This window comes from Ceratosolen solmsi, unplaced genomic scaffold (genome assembly GCF_000503995.2).
Source record: "Ceratosolen solmsi marchali unplaced genomic scaffold, CerSol_1.0 scaffold47, whole genome shotgun sequence".
Lineage (NCBI taxonomy): Eukaryota > Metazoa > Arthropoda > Insecta > Hymenoptera > Agaonidae > Ceratosolen > Ceratosolen solmsi.
This window is the reverse complement of record NW_011948419.1, coordinates 8197227-8204946: the sequence shown is the minus strand read 5'-3', so window position 1 is coordinate 8204946 and position 7720 is coordinate 8197227. Positions and strand designations below refer to the sequence as shown.

The 7720-nt window shown below is 28.5% G+C and overlaps 1 protein-coding gene across 1 annotated transcript in view; it reads left to right on the top strand.

The window, feature by feature from the left end:
- Window positions 1–610: 610 nt before the first annotated feature.
- The window catches only part of LOC105360833 (uncharacterized), an 84029-nt gene continuing 76919 nt past the window's right edge, over window positions 611–7720 (top strand). The window contains exon 1 of the mRNA XM_011497832.1: window positions 611–1235. The gene's annotated coding sequence lies outside the window, so the exon portion shown is untranslated. The remainder of the gene's footprint in view (window positions 1236–7720) is intronic.

Below are 7720 nucleotides of genomic sequence, written 5' to 3'. Positions count from 1 at the left end.
TAACAGGCTCAATCATTTACGGCGATCTATATTAATTACTATTATTCAAATATGGCCTCAATTCGTAATTTAATTACGAATTTATTAATTTTAAATTAAATATAATAAAACAATCTTGTGCACTGTGCAAATGCACTGTGTATTTCACAATACAATTTTTTTTGTCTTTCTTTGTTCCACGTAGAAATTATATACATTTATGAAAGTATTCAATAATAAACAACAAATTATATAACTTATCATTGCATAATTGTCACGAGAGCATAACTAAAATATTGTACATAAAAAGTAAAATTAAATCTTATGAAAAATATATTAATTTGAAAGTAATAATTATTAATATTATATTACATTATATTAATAATTATTTTCAGATTTTGTAAAAAAATAATTCATCAGTAAAATTGATTAAATATTGATTTGACAAATTTTCTATTAAAAAACACTTTGTACGTTTGTTTGAATTGTAGTTTAGAATAGGCCTTTTTATTAAATACTACTGTTAGAAAATTTATTGCCTTTCCATGTCATTACAACAAGCATTTTATACAATATAAAATTTAAAATGTAAAATCAACAGATAACAAATATATTCTTCTTTATAATCATATAATTATGTTAAAATAATACGTAGGCCTAATTAAATATTGAATTTTTGAAGACAGAAGTTGAATGTAAAGGATGCATTAGTGTCCTTCACTTAAGGCAAGCATAGCGAGTGCGTCACGTTTTTCCGCCGGTATGTTGCTCGTCGAGCTCAAGGAATGATTTAGTGGTCTTGCTTTCCTCGAGACGGAGCCACCTGATCCTATCGAACCCTATTAAATAGCAGCAGCGTCATTATTCCGAATCATGTGGAGCGATCGTCATGAGCGACGATAACGTGGCCAATGAGAAATACATTGATGCACTCTTCAACCAATAATCTTCGAGCAGGCTATCCAACCTTCTTAGAGTTACTAGGTCCAGATGGCGGATGCGACTCACGACTGGATTCAAAATTACATTTGTAACGCAGTTGTTTCGGTCTTTGCCAGTCCTTTGTTTACCATCGATAGATTCGTTAATACTGTCCTGCGTTGTCAAGCACGAGGAGGTTCTTCAATTCTGGTGAAAAAAGAAAACAAAAAAACGTTTGAAACTTTAAGCCCGTGTCATTTACATTATTTATTAAAATATGCACTTTTATAAATCAAGAGATACTACCTAAAATGTACTGAAACAAATCTTCTGACGTACGTATATTTTAATTATTCTAATTATATAGATAATTTTTTGTTCATATGTAGTTGTTCATAACAGCATCAAAAAGTAATCAATAACGATATTAATATACAAATTTAATAGTAACATACTAATATTAAATCGGTGAGTTATTGAAATGTACCAATATAACGTCATCAAATTTTACTTAAAAAATTAATTTTAATTTATGAGACTAAATTATTTACTAAAACTGTACAATAGTATTAATAATAGATTATCGCAAGTGATCTTCATGTAGAGACTGAACGATAGTCGTTAAATAAATAATTTTCGTTTAATGTATTATTTTATTATTATATGTATTATAATTTTTTAAATTAATTTTAAGTTTTATTAATCGATAATGATATTTATATATTATATTTAAAATTTATAAAAAAGCTTAAATGTGTTATTTTATTTAATGGTATTTAAAATTATTTAATCGTTGTTGGTTACCGTAATGAACAATACTTTATTATGTATGAAATGAATCGTATATGAGACATCGAAAATTCAAATAGTGTTAATTAATTTGTCTTTATTCGAAAGTTTTTTTTCAACAATTTTATAAATACATTTTTAGTAATGGTGTGAACTTCATCTGAATTTCAAATATAATCCTATAGCTTTGATCAATATATATTGAACATTTCAAGCGCGGCTCCTACAATATTTTAATTTTTATATTACGTTAATAAAAATAATGTATTGCAATCCCAGTCAATGAATATAAATAACTGAAAGAATGGCCTCAGTTAGTGGTTAGCTGGTGTTTAGAATATATGACTTTATTATTTTATTCAAGAATAAAAACGTGCGACAAGCAAGTTCTCAAAAAACCTTTACGTAGAAGAGTCAAGTGACATGGACGAGAAGTCCATACAACTTAGCTTTGCTCATATTACACTAAATTTCCTTCGCACGTGCCGTCTAATCTGCCTTGGTTGACCACAGGCATATTTGACCTTTACCGATAAAGACACGATGCATAGTAGCGTTTACGACAATGCATAGCTCAGCAATTCGAAAAACATGGGCCCTAAACAAATTTTCGACTCTATTTTATACTACCAAATGAAGTTCGACAACCCCTGACCTTATCACGAAACAAGCATTATTACTTCTTGCTTTGTTTAGTTTAAATGTATTACAAACAAGACAAAAAAGCTAATGCCCATATTAATTTGAATATTTTTCTTTTGTAGTAGTCTATTGTATCTTATACAACTTTTAAGTGACTTCTAAAAATACTTTCTCTTTTTCACTTCATTTATTAATTTAATAATTATGCAATAGATATTAATCTTGTTTTCTTGTACTATAGGGATGAATATATCTTGACTAAAACGACAAACAGAAAATAGTCTTCAATTTCTTAATAAAAGTTTATGCTATAAGAAAAAGATTGAAAACTATTTATTTTAGATAATACTTTTATAAAACATTACATATTTTGAAAGAAATTTTGTAGTTATAACATGCTTGGTTAACGCTGACGATAAATATTAAATAATGAAAGTAAAATCACTTGTCATTTTTAAAAATTAATAATAGATTAGAATAAATTTCTCTAAATTATAAATTAAAACAAAATTCAAATTTATGTTATTCAAGTTGGTCATATGTTAACTTTGAAAGTATTCTTGACATTTTAAAAAATTTTCAAATTGAGAATACGTTAATTATTTATGTTTACAAAATAATGCAATGAAATCTTAAAATAATTAATCATTCTGTGAATTTATTCAAAAGCGGTTATTTTTAAGTTGATAATTACCGTATAATAATATTATATATTATGCAATAATATATTAATTTTACATAATTTAAAGTTAACTGTTATAAGGCCTATAATATCATACGAAAATTGTTACGGATGGGCAGAAGATGAATTGTTAATAAAATTTCAACTTCCATTTTTCTATTATAAGATAAATTGATAAGATAATTGATTGCAAGGTTAGTAAAATGGAGGAAATAATACAGAGGATACAAAAGAAGATAATTTTGATTACTGAGACAGCATTATTAGATAAGATAGCGAGCCTTAAATTTATAGAATCGGATAGTGGTAGTATAGTTATAAGGAATAGAGTTTGTATAGTTTTGACTTGGTCAGCGAAAAACGCGACTTATGATAGAGTGGTGGGTTAAAGGCTAGGTAAAACCCTTGGGCCAGCTTGGTTAGAAAATAAGGATGATTACTAAGCTCAAGGAAACACCACGGCATCGATGGTCGGTAGTTTCCCGCGCTTTGATCATACTAGATTCTTCATCCTAGGGATTCGCAGCACTTGAGCCTTGTTTCGGTTGGTAGCAATGGGCTCTTGCGGGGTACGGCTCATTGCGCCACTGGTGCTCAGTCTGAAAAGTCCGATGCATCGAGGCGTTACGGGCTTGGGAGTTAAAGCTTGAGCGCGGACCGCCGTATGGGTGTGCGCGCGCGACCAGGTGAGCCCAAGGAAGACGCCCGTGAGTGTTAGGTGCCGCCGGAGGGGCACTAACCTTGCCGAGTGCCATCGGGGTGCGCGATGAGGCAAGTCCAGGTGGTGGCGATGACAGAGGTGGCGACGACGACTACCTGAAACCAACGGGTAGGCGTAGGGAGGGAGACCCTACGCACGGGGCTCGTCGACGCTGCTCCTGTCTCAGGGAAGCTACGAACGAGCGTTCCTACCCTGCGACAAGATGCCGTGAGTATGCACCGTCTGCGAAGTACTTGTCACTACCTTGTCTTCGTGGAAGTTTGAAACTTGTGATGACCATCGGTCCGGGCTCTCGAACTGTGTCTCTTATTAGGCGTAGTAGACGAAATACCAAGCAATCCATGGCGCTTTTACGTTTACTCCCCCTAAACCTATTATTTTCCTTCAAAGCTCCATTCGTTAAAGCATCGTTTTTTACGTGTCCCTCTCTAATAAGAACTAAACAAAAATAGTAAATGTCTTAAATATTTTTCCATAATAAATTACTGATTCATTTATACCATCCAAGTGATTATATAAATTCTGATTCCATACTCATGTTAAACCCGTGTTAAAAAGATGCAAATATTATATGACTAATGGTCATATAAATTAACCAATATTTTTTCATCTATTATAATTTCATCTCTTATGCAATTTATAATAATACCGAATATCGGTTGACAGTATACAGCAAATCCTAACATTTGCTATAAGAGACGTTAAGTTTCACTTTGATCTTGACGAGAAAAATAAGTTATTGAATTATAAAAAACGTTGAAATTCTTATCTTAGTGACAAAGTTTAATGTAAACATTTATCGATAAAAAACTCAAAAATATCGACGAATAGTATGATCACTTATTCGTATGTTCTCAATTGCAAAGATCCTACGTTCCATCTTTTGAAATTTTTAAGGAAGACCCGCTAATATAAATATCTTGACTTCATCCAAATTCTTCAGATACACGTTGAATTTTTTTATTTGAACAGTACTGAATATAAAAACTTGTAAATATTTGTAAAATAGCTTTTTTAATATTAAAATATACAGAAATAATTATTATAATTTAATTTAATTATTACATAATTAATTTATTATAATTATTTTGAGATATATTAATTATTAATTTTGAGTATTACGTGCACGAAATAATAACGTATGTAAGAGTAATATAAATTTATAAATATTGTTTAGTTATTTATATTGACATATGGTTACATTGAGATTTTATGTAAATATAAATAAAAGTAAATTACGTTTTTGATATCAGTAAATGTTTTACATTATAATGTAACGCCAACTACAATGAAATGTTGAATCGTATGGTTTTAGTAACATAAAAATATTTAAATTTGTTTTCGATCCTTAGAATTTTCTTTAGATGGATTCAGTCTCGTTACCATTGCTACGATAATACGGCCAATTTCAATAGTAATTTTTATAGTAATCCATAATATTTGAAAGTTTTTAATATAATTTGTAAAAAAATGTTTTATTCATCAAATGATGATAATGAAATGTTTATTCAAAGACAGCACTATATTTTGCTAAATTCAGTTTAGAATGTGTTATTTTATGTGTATTTTTAGTTCAATATATATAATAAAAATTTCGACACTACGAGGTATCGCAATGCCTTTATAAATATTGAGGGTTGATTATTAAAGGGTTGCTAGAGATTTGCGCATGCGTTTTCTTGAAAACAAATTGTGCTGAACTCTTTGAAACACAAACATTGACATTATGAATCCGGATAATAATTTTGTGACATACTGTATATACGTTATAATATATATAATATATGTATTATATATTATATATTATAATTCGTTAAAATTTTTATTTCTTTCACAGTTGCTTTGAAGATAGAACAATAAAACTTTGAATAATAAAAAAGTATTAAAAGCACTACAGAGCTATTCACATTTCCTTTATTCACGCAGAGATCACAGTTATTATTTATAAATTCCTGTGCGTTTGTCTCAAGAATTTTAGCTTTGCGTTATTTAAACCTAGATGTTTTCATTTTTGCTGTAGAATTTATAACGCATTTGAATTGCTTAATACGCGACGCAAAAACATTACGTAACGTTTGCGGATAAATATGTAGTATAATATGATTTAAAAATATCTAAAATTTGAATTAGGACTATTATTATAATTATTAATTAGAATAATCACAATTAATTATGATGATATAATCATACGTTGAAGTACATTAAGAAAATATTATTTTGAAATGTATCGTATATTTTTGTTTTTCTTTATTTGTATAAAATGTTAGTTAATAAACAATTAATAATTCATATATATATATAACAGTTTGAAATTTTCAAATTAATATTATATCTATATTTTCGAGCTTACTTTTTCAAAGAAATGAACTTAGAAATTAGAATTTGAAATTTTGTACATTATTAAATCAGTAATTAAAACATCGATTTTATCATGTATCAAAATTAAAGCTTCTTCCAATATTTCATCTAAAAATAACGACAAATGTATTGTTTCCAAAGAAAATGTAATGTAAATGCAAAATAATTAAGCGAGACTCATTGAAGTAATTTTAAGAGCTCTAGCAATCTTAAAAAGAATTCAGACCAACATTTTATATTAATTATTTGAACTAGAATAAAAAAATTCGAATAAGTAAGAAATCATAAAGTAGCCGTGCCATGGTTTATAAAGATGAAAATTAATAATCCTTACAGAAAAAGGCAAAAAGAATACCGTGTTAGTTGTCAAGCAACATCTGCTAAGCAACGGACGGAAAAAGATCTTTCCTCTCCAGACTATATCCTGAAACATACCATACGCTTTTAAAGCACATCGTATTCGGAACTGTAAACCTCAAAACTTTTGATCGACTTTTCCTTCTCTCCTTACTGACTATTTCGAAGAATCTGCCAGACTATTGTGAAGGGACACGGGTGCCTGCCCTACCTTCTCTTCTAGTTTCTAGACTTGTACTGGACAGTTGCTGTTTCAAAATGAGAAAGACACAAGATTGAGGCGCAATCACCAAACCTGTTTGGCTTCAATTCGTGTTCTTGTTGGTCAGTGAGAAAAATAAAGTGCCTTTTTCGTGGCACGGTTGAATATACTCAGGAAGAATCCTGTACAAACGATGATGAGGCACTTGCTAACATACACTGGTTTAAGTTACATTATATATTGTATTTGATAATATCAAAAAACGTTGTTGCAATTAAACCGCAAATTCCAAAATTCAACGTTATAAGCTTTTCTTACATTTTCTTTTAAATATTTATCATGAATCTGGTTTAAGAAAAACATGGGAAAAACTCTTTCTGTAAATATAAACAAACGATTATATTTGCCATTATTACTTTTGACGTTAAATCTTGAGCTTAAATAGAGCGAATTGATTATTGATCTAATAATTGATCAAATGTAATTTATTAATTGTTTTTATTCTGTCTATTCATAAATTTCGTATAAAAATAAAAACAAAACAAAGAGGTACTTCAAGTAAATAAACTTTTCTCTCATTTCTGTTGAGAAAAAAAAGAGAAAATAACAAAGTCCTAAAGTAAAACAAAGTAAATAAATATAAAATAAAACTATTATGTAATATCAAAAAAAAGTTTTATAATGTTGGATTTAAATTAATATTATTTAATATTAGCATCAGAGGAGAGAAAATCTCAATTGGAAACAAAATGATTATTAACTTATTGTTCATATATATATATCTGAATATTTGTCTATTTCATATTTCATATTTTCTCATTCTTTTATTACAGTTATAATATTATTTTATTCAAAGATTTGTTTTATTTTTATTATATTTTTGTATTTCTTATATATGTAGTTTATGCAAATCCTATAATAGTTAAAAAATCCTGTTCGAATCTTTATTTTGGGCTTAAATGTGTAATTTACTCATTTATTATATAAAGTTTAATATATGGACAATATTTAAAACATAATATATTAAAGAAACGATGTAATAAAATCCCTAGTTCTGTTCATTGTTATA